Source organism: Thalassophryne amazonica, chromosome 1 (assembly GCF_902500255.1).
Source record: "Thalassophryne amazonica chromosome 1, fThaAma1.1, whole genome shotgun sequence".
NCBI classification, from domain to species: domain Eukaryota; kingdom Metazoa; phylum Chordata; class Actinopteri; order Batrachoidiformes; family Batrachoididae; genus Thalassophryne; species Thalassophryne amazonica.
In genome coordinates, this window is record NC_047103.1 from 18,969,580 (window position 1) to 18,986,362 (window position 16,783).

Consider the following 16,783-nt stretch of genomic DNA (forward strand, 5'->3'; position numbering starts at 1 on the left):
CTCAGGTGTCGGGGGGACTTCGTGTGCTTCCTGGCCCGGGGGGTGGGTCTTGCCTTTTTCCTGGGGGCCAGGCCCCACCCTCGGGTGTGGGGTTACTTCCTGTGCCTCCATTGGGGGAAGGCGGTGTCAGGGGTGTGTTCCGGCGCCATTGGGCCGCTCCCTTGTTGTGCCGCTCCCTTGTTGAGCTGCTCCCTTGTTGGTCCGTCGTGCTGCCCTGGTGGCTCTGGTGGCTGCCCCTTCCTGGCCCCTGTGCCCTTCCGCTTCCCTTTTTTGCCTGGTTCCTCCTGGGACCCTGTGTCCTGGGCGCTTTTCCGTTGTCGGCCGTATGGCTTCTGACGCACCAGAGTGGTCCATGTCTTATGGTAGGGTTCTGTACTATTATCTTGGCCCAACACACCAGCCACAGTAAAGATCGGATATATAGCTGTGATCTGGGTCTCTGTGTGTGGCTGGTTACGTGTTCGTGGCCGACACTATAATTCAGTTTTGGGTGTTCTCAAGGGGATCAGGACTCTGGTGTCCTCGATTAGGGAATGAATGCTCACTAACTAGACAACAGACTGTCGCTGTTCCTGCTTGATCATGTGTGGTGGTTTGTTCTGGCATGTTTTATGTTGGGGCCCCATCTCCTCGGTGTCTCACTTTACAGTTATTGCTTTTACCACTTGTCTTTTGTTTTAGTCTGTCTTCGTGTTGTTTTGGTGGTTGGTCCCTCCTGATTGAAGTTGTCAGTCGGCTTTGAGTAGGATCTTGTAGGGTGATCGGGACGGGCGGATGGGGGTCACACACGCACACCACATTCACTCACGCACTACATACCTTCTGTCCTGCAAGAATAAATTGCATATATGTGTATTAATGTTCATAAATGGTTCTGCCAGTGTGGCATTTATCATTACTATATATGCAGACAGGGAAAAAAAAAAGATTCTGATTAGACAGCATGATTATTGCACCGGTGTGCCTCAGGCTGGCCAAAATAAAAGGCCACTATAAAATGTTCAGTTTAACACACAGCACAATGGCATAAGGATTTTTGAATTCCAAAAATATGCAAGATGGGCAAATAAACATGCAATGTACAACATATTGGATATAACAGATGAACATGGAAACAATAATATGTATAACATAATGCTAAAATACCGTCGGCCATATGAGCATTGTCTTCTTCATAATTTGCAGTTGTTTAATTGGTATCCCAGTGCAAAGTGTGTGTGTATGTGTGTGTGTGTATATATATATATTTACGTTTATGATCTTTTGACAACAGCGGACATTAGCATGCACGCTGATGTCCGTGATATGTCTTGTAAATCACTCCAGAGATGTTGTCATTTAACAAAAATAGCGTTTCAGTTTTAGAAGTGTTGATTTCTCGCTATCTTTTACATAATAATATATGACAATGACATTATTATACTTACACATAAATGAAAAGGTTTGCAGCCTATGATGTCACCACGCTAACGTCCGCAAAATGTCTTGTAAATCACTTCAGAGGTGTTTATTAGATGCCAAAAACAGTGTTTTCAGTTTTAACTGTTAAAGAATATATATGAGAAGCATATTATATAAACAAATAAATTGATTGGTTCCCTGTGAATTTGAAAACTCTGGCGCTAATAGGACTGGAATTATGCTGAGCACAGACAGACAGTTGGATGGATGCAAAGTCTTATGAAATACCTGACTGGCCATATTTGATGGCCTCAGGTAAAAATTAGTCCATTTCATTTTTTAATGAGCGCTTTCATTTTTCTTCAACATTGGAGTGTACTTTTATTACTGGACTAGTGCACTGATTCCTGGAATAATAATAATCATAATAATAATTACTTACTCTTAAACACATGCTTTTTTTGGTATATAACACAGTGGTGTATAAATTACAAGACCTTCCAAACTATTAAAAATACTGCAACTTATACACCACAAAATACAGTATGACTAGTTTTTGAGTTAAGGTGATGTCCTTGTATCATTTACATTAGCATTGGCAGATACAATGGCTGTTAAGGTTAAGCTGTGGGGCTAAATTTTGGTCACAGCATAAAATGTAATCCACTGTATCACATGTATTTTCTGCAAAGGGATTGTATTTAGTCACTGAATTAAACATGAAGAAAAAGGATCTGGAGAAGAACACTGAGTATGAAGCAGGAGAAGAAGAGCCAAAAATAAGATTTATGGATGTGATGAGAGAGGACAGCAGTGGAAGATGGTCACCCTTACTTAGGGAAGGATGTTCCAGGTGGCTACCTGCAAGAGCCGCCTGTGACAAGGACATGGGTGCCACCATGCAGTGGATATTCCACAGCTGGAGAAGGCCAAGCAGACACCCACGTTTCACTTGGCTGTGGCAGATTGATGGTTACTTTCAAGTGGTGAGGATGAATACGAGGTGCCTTCAATAGGTTTTGAGACTTTTTTCATAGGGACACTTTTTTTCCTCGGACAAGCACAAAACTCTAGTCCCCTTCAAAGTACTCCCCTCCAGATGCAATGCACTTGTTGTATCATTCCAACAACTTCTGGAAGGCCCCCTGGAAGTCCTCTGGTGTGAACGTGTCCACGACCCTTGTCACAGCCTTTTTCATCTCCTCAATGTTTTCAAAACGACTGCCTCTAAGGTTTTCCTTGAGCTTGGGGAACAACCAAAAGTCACAGGGTCCAAGGTCTGGACTGTAGGGAGGGTGAGGAACTGTCTTAATGCCCATCTCAGTCAAATAGTTGGAAACACGGATGGAGTTGCAGGCCCAGATCCGTACCGGTTTGGACCGATGCAGTTGCATCTGTCAGATTTTTTCATGCATCGTTCATCATCAGGGGGGAAAAAATCTTGAATAATCCCGAATAGTGCCAAACATGTCCCCGCAGTGAACACAGCTTTTGATTTGATCCCACAATGCACCACGCAGGTGTACACATTCAGTCCAGTCGAGTCGATGATCACGGCATTCAGGAAAAAAGTTGTGCAAGGAAAATTGGGTGCTTATTTCAGCTAGAAATGGTGAGTGGTTTATAAATAGTTTTCAGACAATGGTGTGTTTAAAAGGCATTCTATGATGACTGAAATTACATTTTCGGTGGTTTTCCGACCATACATGTCAACCTATACGGATTGTCCGTAAATTATATGGGTTTTTCCAAGTTTCAGAGTCATACGGACGTACAAATAAAGTCGGATATTCAGGGTTTGGTCTGCAGCGGCTCTGTAATCAACTGTTTCTGCAGCGCAACTCCACTTTGAAGCGTGAACCATTGAAGCAATGCTTTGATCCATTAGTTCATTGGTTATTTGATTTGCTGCTCTTCAGAAACAGCAAGTCCGTTTCTTAACCCCTCTCAAAGCCATTAAAATACTGTGAGTCACTTTTCGTGTATTAAAGTCACTAACTGGGACTCTTGTCTTGTTGCCGTCAAGAAACAAGAATCGTCCTCCGTTCCATTGACACAGCTTCAAACGCTGCATGGCTCTCTGCTGAGACAGAGTCCGGTCGGAATTAATAACTTCAAATTGAATTGCCGCTTTAAATAAAATGACACCTCTTACAAACGTTGTAATACAGACAAGAAACTACAATCGACTAAAACGTTTTTTTCCTCCCAAAATGAGACGTGCTGTATTTCTTTACAAATTCCTGACGTGCAGCACAGCTGCAAGAGCTCAGATCAGATATATGGAAACACATTCATGCCAATAATGCCTGAAAGGAAATGCTTTTGACAAAAACGACAGATTTGTTTATTCCTATTTATGTCCAGAGATGAAGGATCCACCATGTAGAGTTTATTATGTCAAAAGTTTAAGGATCCAGTGACCAATTTCATATTTATTTACTTTAAGACTCAATAAAATGTTCAATTTCAATTCAATTTCAATTTAATCAGCTTATAAAGCACCAACTCATAACAAAATCTGTCTCAAGGCGTCTCACATAGAACAGTTCAACATAAAAAAGTTAAAATAAATAAATAAAAATTAAAAAAATTCAAATACATAATTAAAAACAGAAGTAAAAGAATAAAACAGATTAAAAAAAACTATTCATAAGAAAGAGAATAAAAATAGGCTTTAAGTCTTAACTTTAAAATATCCATGGACTCCAACTGTCTCACGGTCGCAGGAAGACCGTTCCACAGAGCGGGTGCACGAAAAGAAAAAGCCGAATAAAAGAATGAAGATTATTGAATAACAAGACGCATACGATTTTTATTTTATCATTGTGCAAAAATGCATCTGTCAGATTCTCACTCTGGATCCAGGCCTGAGTTGTGGACTGGTGCATTGTCCTGAACTTTGCACAAATCTTCTGCATGTTCATTTCATCATGAGTAATTGTGTGCACAGTTCCCACACTGACTTCAAACTCTACACTTATTGGGCCTCATGCATCAAAGTTGCACACTTGTGGCGTAAATTTACGGTGTAAATTTGAAGTACACCAAAGTTGCCGTGACATGTATCAAGCAGTGCGCACCTGTCCATTTCCAGCGTACGCCTGACGAGACCTTGATAAATGCGGCGGGTGAAAACAATCGTAATTATAATAAACACGCCCATAAATATTCAGACTCCGCTTCAGACACACTCTCATTTTACGACATGGAAGCCAGGAAGACGGCAAAGAAAAAGAACTCCACCAATCACGACGTGTGCCAATAGAGCGTCAAAAGCGGCCATCGTATCAATTGTTTTGTAGTATAATCAAAAAAGTGTTACAGTGGTCCCTCGTTTAACGCAGGAGTTATGTTCTAAAAAATAGCCCGTAATACGCGAAACTGCGATGTAGTCAGCGTTATTTTTTTATAATTATTATAGACGTTTCAAAGCTGTAAAACCACTTTATACACTTTCTCAATCAGGCATGAACATTTTCTCACTTTTCTCTCGTGTGTAAACACTCTCAAAGTTCAAACCTTAGTAGAAAAATAAGACCAAACTGTTTTCAGGCCCAAACATTTGTTTGAGAAATAAAAATAGAATGTTTTCCTATAAATAATTATGATGGCTTTTAGAACTAACAAACTGAATTTTAACTATCAACCTACGAGGTTGGACACATAAGAAATTATTAATAGTGACTGACCGGTATTTCACAGATCGCTCCTCTTCACCCTGAAGCCGTGCCTTTTTCCACTCACACCTGGCTGCAGGTGTCTGTTTCCGAGTGACAAACACAGTTATGAGTAGTTGTTGGCGCTCTTTTTTCTTCTGGGTGAGAAGATTCTTATAAACAGACACGCAGACCACAATGCACTGTAAAAAAGCATGCAAAATTGGACTAAAAACTCCGCGAAATGATGAGGCCGCAAAAGGTGAACTGCGTTATAGCGAGGGACCACTGTATTCTCTTTTCACATGTCAATAATTCTTGACATGTGGATATTTGCTCGCTCAATTAATAAGACACGCCTAATTTTTCAGATTTCTTTATTCTTAAAATGTATTTCTTTATTTATTTTATTGTGACAAACGAATGGAGAAAACAAAACCTGATTGCAGCACGGGCGAAGGGAATGACAACACTACAGTTGTAATTATCAATTTCATTGTCTAAAAAGGTCACACCACATAAAGTTAAGCTCAGTGCTGCTCTGGCTCCAGGCTCTGGAGAAAAAGGCGAGCAGCGCTTTCTTTGTGGTCAGCGCTGTGGCCACGGATCGTGCTCGATAGACCAGCAATCCCACAAAAGCGGGATTTGTATTGATTATTATGTAGTATAATCAGGAAAGTGTTATTTATCTAACATATGCATTGATTTGTATGATGGCACTGTTTATCAGGCCGATCATATTCATTTTTATGTGGATTCCAGCGCTGGTTCATTTTGGTGTATAATTTACACCACCTCTCGACCTGGTGTATATTTTCAGCGCAGCATACGCCAACGACCAAGTAGCACAGCCGTTTTGGCGTACACCCCATATACGCTCAAATATCGCCGTACGCACGTTGATACATGAGGCCCAGTTTACGGCGTAAACTTGAAATACACCAAAGTCGCCGTGACATGTATCAAGCAGTGTGCACCTGTCCATTTCTGGCGTACGCCTGACGTGATCTTGATAAATGCAGCGGGTGGAAACGATCGTAATTATAATAAACATGCCCATAAATATTCAGACTCCGCTTCAGACACACCCTTATTTTACGACATGGAAGCCAGGAAGACGGCAATGAAAAAGAACTTCACCAATCACGACGCGTGCCAATAGAGCTTCAAAAGTGGCCGTCGTATCAATTGTTTTGTAGTATATAATCAATAAAGTGTTACAGTGGTCCCTCATTAATCGCTGGAGTTATGTTCTAAAAAATAGCCCGAAATACGCGAAACCGCGACGTAGTCAGCGTTATTTTTTACAATTATTATAGACGTTTCAAAGCTGTAAAACCCCTCACTACACAGTTTATACACTTTCTCAATCAGGCATGAACATTTTCTCACTTTTGTCTCGTGTGTAAACACTCTCAAAGTTCAAACCTTAGTAGTAAAATAATACCAAACTGTTTCAGGCCCAAACATTTGCTTGAGAAATAAAAATAGAAAGTTTTCCTATAAATAATTATGATGGCATTTAGAACTAACAAATTAATTTTAACGATCAACGAACAAGGTCGGACACATAAGAAATTATTAATAGTGACTGACCAGTATGTCACAGATCGCTCCTCTGCATCCTGACGCCGCGCCTTTTCCCACTCACATCTCGCTGCAGCAGGTGTTTGCTTCCGTGTGACAAACACAGTTAAGAGTAGTTGTTGGCGCTCTTTTTTCTTCTGGGCGACAAGATTCTAATAAACAGATATGCAGAACACAGAACACTGTAAAAAAAAGACATGCAAAATTGGACTAAATACTCCGCGAGACTCCGAGGCCACGAAACGGCGTTATAGCGAGGGACCACTGTATTCTCTTTTCACATGTCAATAATTCTTGACATGTGGATATTTGCTCGCTCAATTAATAAGACACGCCTAATCTGTCAGATTTATTTATTTTTTAAATGTATTTCTGTATTTATTTTATTGTGACAACCGAATGGAGACGACAAAACCTGGTTGCAGCATGGGCAAATTAAGGGAATGACAAAACTACAGTTGTTATTATCAATTTCATTGTCTAAAATGATCACACCACATAAAAGCGGGATTTGTATTGATTATTATGTAGTATAATCAGGAAAGTGTTATTTATGTAACATATGCATTGATTTGTATAATGGCACTGTTTATCATGTTGATCATCTTCATTTTTATGTGGATTCCAGCGCTGGTTCATTTTGGTGTATAATTTACGCCACCTCTCGACCTGGTGTATATTTTCAGCGCAGCATACGCCAACGACCACAGTGATAAATGCCAAGTAGCGCAGCCGTTTTGGCGTACACCCCATATACGCTCAAATATCGCCGTACGCAACGTTGATACATGAGACCCATTGTCTCTATTGACACTTGACGGTCCTCATCCATAAAAGTATGAATTTTCCCCACCAGGTCCGGTGTTCTGACTTCCCTCCCCCTCCCACACCTCTCATCATCTCTCACAGACTCTCTGCCACCCTTAAACTTTTTGTGCCAACAAAACACCAATGCTCTGCCCATGCAATTCAATCCATAAGCAGTCTGAAGCAGTCTGCATAGCATTCTTTCCGAACTTAACACAAAATTTTACAGCGTATCGCTCTTCCAAAGTGTCCTCCCGTCGCGACTGCATTTTGCAAAAAAGTCAGCTGTGACGAGCGTGATTTAGTAGGGTCCACTTAACATCCACATACAGCCGTCTCTTTCAACCTGTAGATTATCTCCTTAGACATATGGTAATGACATATCAAAATTACAAGAGTGTGGGATGATTATAACTGCCCCTGTTAAAAAAGTCTCAAAACTTATTGAAGGCACCTCATAAGTTGTCTGCTTGGGTGGAAACTGATGATCTGCTGTGGTGACCCGTAATAGGAGCAACTGAAAGAAGACATGTTGTGGGTGTTCAATGAATTACGCCAATCACATTGCCATCTGGCATCCCCGTTCAGAGCCTCATGTGATCTAACAGCAGGGAGCATTCACCAAAGCTCCCTGAGGTGAAGCAGAGAACCACTAATGATCGTAACAGATCTAGTGACATTACATTTCTGCAGAATATGCTGTATAATGATTACTGACACCATTGATACTGTGTTGCAATGTGTTCTGACAAAGTGCTTACAGTGAGCTGAAACTCTACATTTGCTCCTGCGCTTTACCATGAGACATCTGTAAAAGCAAACGTGTAGGTTGAGATGGACCTTGAGTGATGTTGAAACTCTTCAATGTAATTTTCTTGTTATGAACACTGCTGGGAGCAACTACAAGGTCTTTTAGAAAGGTATCCAACCTTGTTATTTTTTTCAAAAACCATATGGATTTGAATCACGTGTGATTGCCTCGGACAAGCTTGAACCCTCGTGCGCATGCGTGAGTTTTTTCACGCGTGTCGGTTGCATCATTCGCATGTGAGCAGGCTTTGAGTGAGGAGTGGTCCAGCCCCCTCGTCGGATTTTCATTGCCAGGAAATGGTGGAATGATTTGGGCTTTTTTTCCATCAGAATTTTTTCAGAAACTGTTAGAGACTGGCAGCTGAAAACCATTACAAAAATGTATCTGGCTTTTGGTGAAAATGTTACGGGCTTGGTAGAGAATAAGGAGTGTTACTGTCGCTTTAAGGATGGCCCCCAACGGCTGTGGGGTGCGCCGCGCTCCGAAGCCGCCATCAACAGGCTGAACGACCATTTTATTTCTAAACAGATGGCTGTCTGGATCCATGACCATCGTGTGCCATTTCTCTGGTTATCACAAGAGCTGGACATCAACCATTTACCGGCAAATTTCACTTTTAACAAGAAATTTTGTCATGGAAAGCCGAGCGGAGGCTTCACGTGTCACGATGGATTCGCTACTGGAGCGAGACAAAACCACCTCCATTTTGGTCTCACAGGACGGCTTTGAGATGACGTTCAGACAGCTGTTGGTGGTTTTTCCATCGAGTGATTATCCGAGAAATTGTGGATGTGCCTGGACATGCCAGAACATGTCCCATGAGGCTTCATCACGGCATTGCTTTGCGCCATGCGGCACCGCCGTGACGCACGAAGCCTCCGCTCCTCTTTCCATGACAAAAACTCCTGTAACAGTGGAATGTGCCATTCATTTCCAAACTGGACACTGTGTTTTATCTGGGACATCGTCTAACTAGTACAGGAATTGTGAAAAGACGTAGACATCAGCACTTTTCCGGCACATTGAGACAGACGTGCGGAGGAATTCCGCACATTGCGGCGGTGCCGCATGGCGCAAAGCAACGTAGTGATGAAGCCTCACGGGACATGTTCTGGCATGTCCAGGCACATCCACAATTTCTCGGATAATCACTCGATGGAAAAACCACCGACAGCTGTCTGAACGCCATCTCAAAGCCGTCCTGTGAGACCAAAACGGAGGTGGTTTTGTTTCGCTCCAGTAGCGAATCCATCGTGATGCGCGAAGCCTCCGCTCGGCTTTCCATGACAAAATCTCTTGTTAAAAGTGAAATCTGCCAGAAAATATTGATGTCCAGCTCTTGTGATAACCAGAGAAATGGCACACGATGGTCACGGATCCAGACAGCCATCCGTTTAGAAATGAAATGGTCGTTCAGCCTGTTGATGGCGGCTTCGGAGCGCGGCGTGCCCCACAGCCGCTGGGGCCGTCCTTAAAGCGACAGTAACACTCCTTATTCTCTACCAAGCCCGTAACATTTTCACCGAAAGCCAGATAAATTTTTCTAATGGTTTCCAGCTGCCAGTCTCTAACAGTTTCTGAAAAAATTCTGATGGAAAAAAAGCCCAAATCATTCTGCCATTTCCTGACAATGAAAATCCAACGAGGGGGCTGGACCACTCCTCACTCAAAGCCTGCTCACAGGCGAATGACGGAACCGACAGGCGTGGAAAAACTCACGCATGCGCACGAGGGTTCAAGCTTGTCTGACGCAGTCACACGTGATTCAAATCCATATGGTTTTTGAAAAAAATAATCAGGTCGGATACTTTTCTAATAGACCTCATAGTTTCCCCTTGAACCTGCACTGAATTTTGCAGTAAAAAGATAATTATATCTGCCTCATCTATACGAAGGGATTATTCCAACACAGATTTTGTCTTTGTGTTGTAGAGAATTTGTAAGCTGCTTTGAATGTGTGTGGTTCAGCCAGAGGTTGCTATAATCCCCCAGTAGGCCGTAGACTCTGATCTTCTATTACACATTCTACTGAACTGCCTGTGGGAAGAAAATACAGTTACTTGTTCATTCCCCAGCCTTTTGTGCTTTGAGCAAGTCTTTGTGCCTTCTTGGAAAAGAGCACAATGCAGAACCATCTCACATTATTTCAGAAATGTTCTGTATTATTTCACTAATCTGCAATATGTCATCTTTATTTCTGAATCAAAGCCGTCAAGGTACAAGGAAGAGGACAGCTGAGGGCAACAGCAGCATGGAAACAAGATGTGAAGAGCCTGCAGGTAAAAACAGCTGAAATAAAGGTTGTTTAAAAAAAAATGAAACTGCAGGGAAGTGATCTTTAGCTGTTGTGTTGGTTTGTGTTTTTTTTAAAAATTCCCATTTTTAAATGAAAATTCACTGTTGGCATTTATATATCTGAAAGTGTAACTGTGATTTATCACAAATGCAACAATGTTGCTCAAACATCTTATCAAATTACTTACAGCCCCAAATCTGAATTTATATTTTTAATTAAATTTGTTAATTTAATATGTTGCATTAGTAGTTTCTGAGTGAACCCAAAAAATGCAGGCAGTAACCTAGTGGGGAGTAAGATGAGTGCAAAGGTGATTTATTTTACAAGCACACGTAAGTAAAGTCCAACATATTGTGAAAGTTCAAAAAGGTTCCAGAGAAGTCCATAACCAAACCCAAAACCAAAAATGTGAGCAGAGGGAGGCAATGAACAAACTGGATTAAACCTAGGGCAAAAGCTACAGGGATGTGATACAATGGAAAAAACTCATGGAGGTGTCAAGGAAATAATCAAACCTAACAAACAGTAGCACAGCTACACACCGATGTTGGATAATTGAATACTCACAACCAAGGGAGGATCAAAGAATAATCTGGCAACCCAAAAAGAAAACAGTACAGTGTTTAATACAGAAACACAAATGAAGGAAAGGTGTGGCGTGTGCAGAATAGGGGAGACTGGAAAATGAGACATGCTTACAACACACACTCAGAAACTGACGAACACAAAGTGACATAAACTTCAAAAGAATCCCCAGGCGTGAGTAGAAACAAAACCATCTCACAATAATAATCAAACTAAAAGGATAACCACAAAACAACCAAGTACAAAAACCAAAGAAGGGGCAGCAAACCAGCATCAAACTCAAGGCTGTAAAAGGGAAACAACACGACCGACAGACATGAGGACACAGAACTGAAACATAAGGGCAACCAACACAGGGACACCAACAGGGGACAGATCAATGAGCTAATTAACAGAAAGACACAGACAGAACACAATGACAATCAACATAAGGGCACAGGGGTCAAACCACAACATAACTCTTAACGGGCCGTGTCATTTGCTTCATAGTGATATATATATATATATATATATATGAAGTCATATCAAGCAAGGTCAAGCAAGGTTGAATGCCCGAGACATGGGTCACAGGCATTCAATGATGGTTTTCGGCCTTGCCGCTTACGTGTAGAAAGTTGTCCGGATTCTCTGAATCTTCTGATTATATTCTGGACTGTAGATGATGGAATGCCCAAATTGTTGAGAAACATTGTTCTTAAACTGGTGGACTATTTTTTCCATGCAATTGTTCACAAAGTGGTGATCCTCATCCCATCTTTGCTTGTGTGTGTGTGTGTGTGTGTGTGTGTGTGTGTGTGTGTGTGTGTGTGTGTGTGTGTGTGTGTGTGTGTGTGTGTGTGTGTGTGTGTGTGTGTGTGTGTGTGTGTGTGTGTGTGAGCCTTTGGGGATACCCCTTTTATACCTAATCATGACACTCACCTGTTTCCAATTAACTTGTTCACCGGTGGAATGTTCCAAACAGGTGTTCTTTAAGCATTCATCAACTTTCCCAGTCTTTTGTTGTCCCTGTCCCAGCTTTTTTGAAATGTCTTTCAGTCATCCATTTCAAAATGAGCAAATATTTGCACAAAAATAAAAAATTCCATCACTTTAAATATTAAATATCTTTCTTTGTGGTGTATTCAATTGAATATAGGTTGAAGAGGATTTGAAGATCATGGTATTCTGTTTTTATTCACATTTCACACAACATCCCAACTTCATTGAAAGTGGGGTTGTACTTTGACAACTTTAGCTGTTTTGGAAATTTGCACAGTACAAAACATTAACACCTCATTGTGACTGAATACATACAATGGTCCTTGACAGTTTGTGAACCCTTGAGCTTTTACGCGTCTGAATTTTGTCATCACATCAAATTCAAAAAAGAAAAAAATTCAAGCTTATTAATATTAAAATTTCTAAAATGATGCCCTTTAGACTCACAGTGAAAACTAATCTCCACAGCATGACATAAATAAAATAAAAATATAAAAGCCAAAGCAATGGTGTGCAAAAAGTACACACGAGTATAATGCAACTATCACTTTTACAGCCAGTTTTTGGTAACACTTTACTTGAAGGTACCGTCATAACAGTGACATAACACTGTCATAAGTGTTACATGACACAGTCATAAACATTATGTCAATGGCATAAATGTTTATGACTGCTGTCATTTAAGTGTAATTTCGGTATTTATCACAAGTTGATACTTTTTGGGTTGTCTTGAATATGACAACTTGATATTAACCAAAGTGACATAAACAGAAGTTGTCTTTGGCCTTTTTGGTCTTCAGTTGTATGCCAGCTTGTCAACTTATATATTAACGCTCATGTATTTTAACGTGAGCAGCAAAGTTATCCAAGTTATCTTGTGGAGACAATGTATCTTTTAAAAAAAAATCAATTTATTTAAGATCCATTTTTTTTTTTTCTGGGAGCTGAAATTCTTCTGCTTTTCTTTATGAAAACATCCTCTTCACTTTCATCTGCATTCCGAGCTGAGTTCAGAATGCGTGTTCAAATTTTCAATTCAGCAGCGTGCGCCCAGCTATGCTCATCTGAAACTGATTTCATGCAAATGGAAATTAAAGGGTCCTTATATGTGTGAGCTTTGAGATGAGGTGGACCTCAGACTTTATGAAAGTTTGTTGCAAATAACTGGTGCACAGAAACCAAAGACAAAGAGCAGACTGCAGTCTGACGGGCAATACAACATACCCATTTAATACATACACACACCCTAAAAGGGAAGTTACTGGCATGGGGATGAGAAGTGTTGACCGTCAGGGGTACAGTAGTCAGGTCAGGGAGCAGGTGCAGCTTCCACCACACTCCAGAACCTCCTTGTGTCCTGGATGACAACCATCCATGCAGAGCACATACACTCAACAAAAATATAAAGGCAACACTTTTGGTTTTGCTCCCATTTTGTATGAGATGAACTCAAAGATCTAAAACTTTTTCAACATACACAATATCACCATTTACCTCAAATATTGTTCACAAACCAGTCTAAATCTGTGATAGTGAGCACTTCTCCTTTGCTGAGATAATCCATCCCACCTCACAGGTGTGCCATATCAAGATGCTGATTAGACACCATGATTAGTGCACAGGTGTGCCTTAGATTGCCCACAATAAAAGGCCACTCTGAAAGGTGCAGTTTTATCACAGCACAATGCAGGAGGCAAGTGGGCGGGGCCCTTCAGAGCTGACAGGACGGTCAGTGACGAGGGTCATGTCCGTTTGCTCTCTCCTGATTCAGGAAAAGAAACTGTGTCTCCTGCGTAATCATTCTCTGTGTTAATTGACTTGTTCTCTCTCTGCAGGCTCAACTCTGACATTTCCCATCACATATGATGCAAACATTGATGGAGTGAAATTGTTCCCTATTAACAAAAACAAGTCCATCATGTGATGGCGCCTTTACAGCAATATGTGTGCAGTCAATAGCTCTGATTACATTAGGGAAACCGGCTCTCACTGCAAATTGCACTTTAATGTTGGAATGTGATGTATGTGGATGACATTCGGATGATTGCGTTCCACATAGCTGGCATACCTCAAGGTTGGCAGGTAGCCTCCTGACTGATCAGCAAATTCCCCCTGGAATGCCCTTGTTGCCAGGATGCCCAGAGTGGTCAGCACTTCTGTGGGCACAGACACCCCCTGACTCCTCCTTAATTGTTCATCAGTGTGTCTCTGATGTGTACATCACTGTGATGACTTCTTGTTTTCACACTATTAACAGTGTCCCAGCATCACCTCTACATGTTGTCAGTGGACCAATAGCTGTAGAAACGTGCGTACACCAGTCAGGTTTTTTGCGTGATGCACCGCACATTTCCACGGTCATTTCATTTTTTATACATCTGAACGTTTGCGTGGAGACGGACATATGCCATGTTTTTGTGCTTACTCACTCTTTGTACATGAGGCCCCAGGTGACTGTGGCACAGGAATTGGACTACCAACCTCTAGATCAGGGTGTCAGGAAGGTGGTTCTCGAGGACCAAACTTGGCCACCCCTGCTCTAGATCATGGTTTAATTTAGACTACCAATCTATGTCCTTTGACCAGACACTTTATCTGCATTATCACAGTCCAACCGGTTGTAAATGCCAGTATTGGCTGTGGGAAGTAATCTGAGATGGACTGACATCCTGCCCAAGGGGACTCTTACACTCTCATCTGCTTCATGCTTCAGGGCTTCCATAGGAACTTCTTTTGTAAATTATATACACACTTGGAAATTTGAAAAAAATGGCTGTCCACTAAATCTTAGGAAAAATTCACCAGGGGTACAAGTGGAAGTCCAAAAGAAAGGGATAAGAAGCAAGTTGATGTACAAAATGAAAATATAAAAATATGTCAGTTAACACTCATGTATTGGGTGTCCCAAAAAAAATGCAACATTTTATCAGCAAAGAAAATGGTCAAAGCATATGTCTAGGAAATAAATTTATGGATGGATAGAAAGCTGAAAGGTTGAAGTTTTTCATACCAATGTCAATATTGGCCCTGCATTTTGTCAGTCTCTTAGACAACATGTTCAATGTAGGCCCTGCGTTGGCCAATTATGGCCTGCAAATGCTTTGGAGAAAGTGTCCTGAGGAATGTTTCGGATTTCTCGGCAGATGTTTTACTTCAATGCATCGATGCTTGGCATCAACATAAACTTCAGGGTCTTTGCAAGTAAAAAAGAAACATAAGTGATTAAGTTTGTAGCATTTAAGGGTCAAGCTGAGTGTTTTAAATGTTGTATATTTTTTTGGGACACCCTGTATGTCTTACAGGGCAGCGTGGTGGCCAGGTGGTTAGAGCAATTGCTTCCAAACCAGAAGGTTCCTGGCTCAAGTTCACCCATGCTCATTCCTTATGGAATGTGGAGTTGTGTCAGGAAGGACATCCAGGGTAAAATGTGTGACAAATCAACATGCAGATCCATATCAGATATGCTGTCGCAACCCCAACCAAATAGGAATTACACGACAGGACTTACTGTATGCATATCGTTTCACCTAACCCTCATGTCTTTGGAAGCAGATGGAAGCTGGAGCATGTGGAGGGAACACACCCATACATGAAAATGCCACACAGAAAGGACCAGGTGAGATGCAATTTATGTCTGTAGCATGGCCCAAGCAGTGGGTCAGTGGGCCATTTTTCTAATTTTTATCAGAAAAAAGCTTCCTATCATGAATTTGTCAATCTATTTGTCCTGTATTTGTTCATAGAATTTTGCAGGGATCAGGGGATCCGTGTGGCCAGCATAATCCAAACTTGTGCAGGGTCACTTATGATCCTGGGAAGATCTATGAGATTTTTTACATTAGAGCTTCAGATGGTATTGTAATTTGCCAACTCTAATCATTATATTTTACTATTTTGCAAGGAAGTGTGGCCAACAGCTGCACAAGCATTGAGATTGATTCTTGATGCCCAGAGTGAGGATGTAAAGGATGATGGATAAATATATTAGAGGGTGAAATAAATATGAAGAACCCTAAAGCAATCATTTATATAGACGTATTCTAATATAAAGTCAATGGGATCAGAAATAACCCCACTCGATCATATTAGTTGCTAAAATAGCTTGGTCACTTGAGGGTTAACTTAAAACCAGGTTTCAAACATGTAGTTGGAACCTAATAAATTTCCTTTCAGTATTCAGAAATATCATTGTGTGTGCAACCATCACCTATTTGAATGTTCAACCCCCACAATTTGGTGCACTCAGGAGCAGGGCCGTTTCAAGGCATTCGGGGGACCCATGCAGAATGAACTTGGAGGCCCCCCTATGCCTCACCACCCCGCCTCATTTGCCCAAAGCCTACACCATACACTGCATAAACACACTGTTTAAGGATCACTTTATATCTATAAAATATTTCTTTGGCAGTGCAATTGAACAGTTGCAAAACCCCCACCACCATCCCATAATAACCAACGTATAAAGAGAGTGCAAATTGCGTAGTAACTACAAAATCCAAAATACTTGCACAGTAACTAAATCAAACAAACTTTAGGGCCCCTTCACACATAGCAGGAATAAGTACGAATCAGGGTGAATCACAGCAAAACACCCAAATGAGCGCCCCACAAAAACATCGAGCCGACGTCGGGAGGGACACACGGTCGGGCAGGCATGAA

The 16,783-nt window shown here is 41.3% G+C and overlaps 1 long non-coding RNA gene across 1 annotated transcript; it reads right to left on the minus strand.

Moving 5' to 3' along the window:
- Positions 1 to 248: 248 nt before the first annotated feature.
- LOC117519031 lies at positions 249 to 16,234 on the minus strand. The gene is made up of 3 exons (XR_004563143.1): positions 16,040 to 16,234; positions 14,791 to 14,793; positions 249 to 260 (listed from the first exon to the last, which is right to left on the minus strand). It is a non-coding gene; the product is annotated as an uncharacterized LOC117519031 (long non-coding RNA).
- Between the last annotated feature and the right edge of the window lie 549 nt (positions 16,235 to 16,783).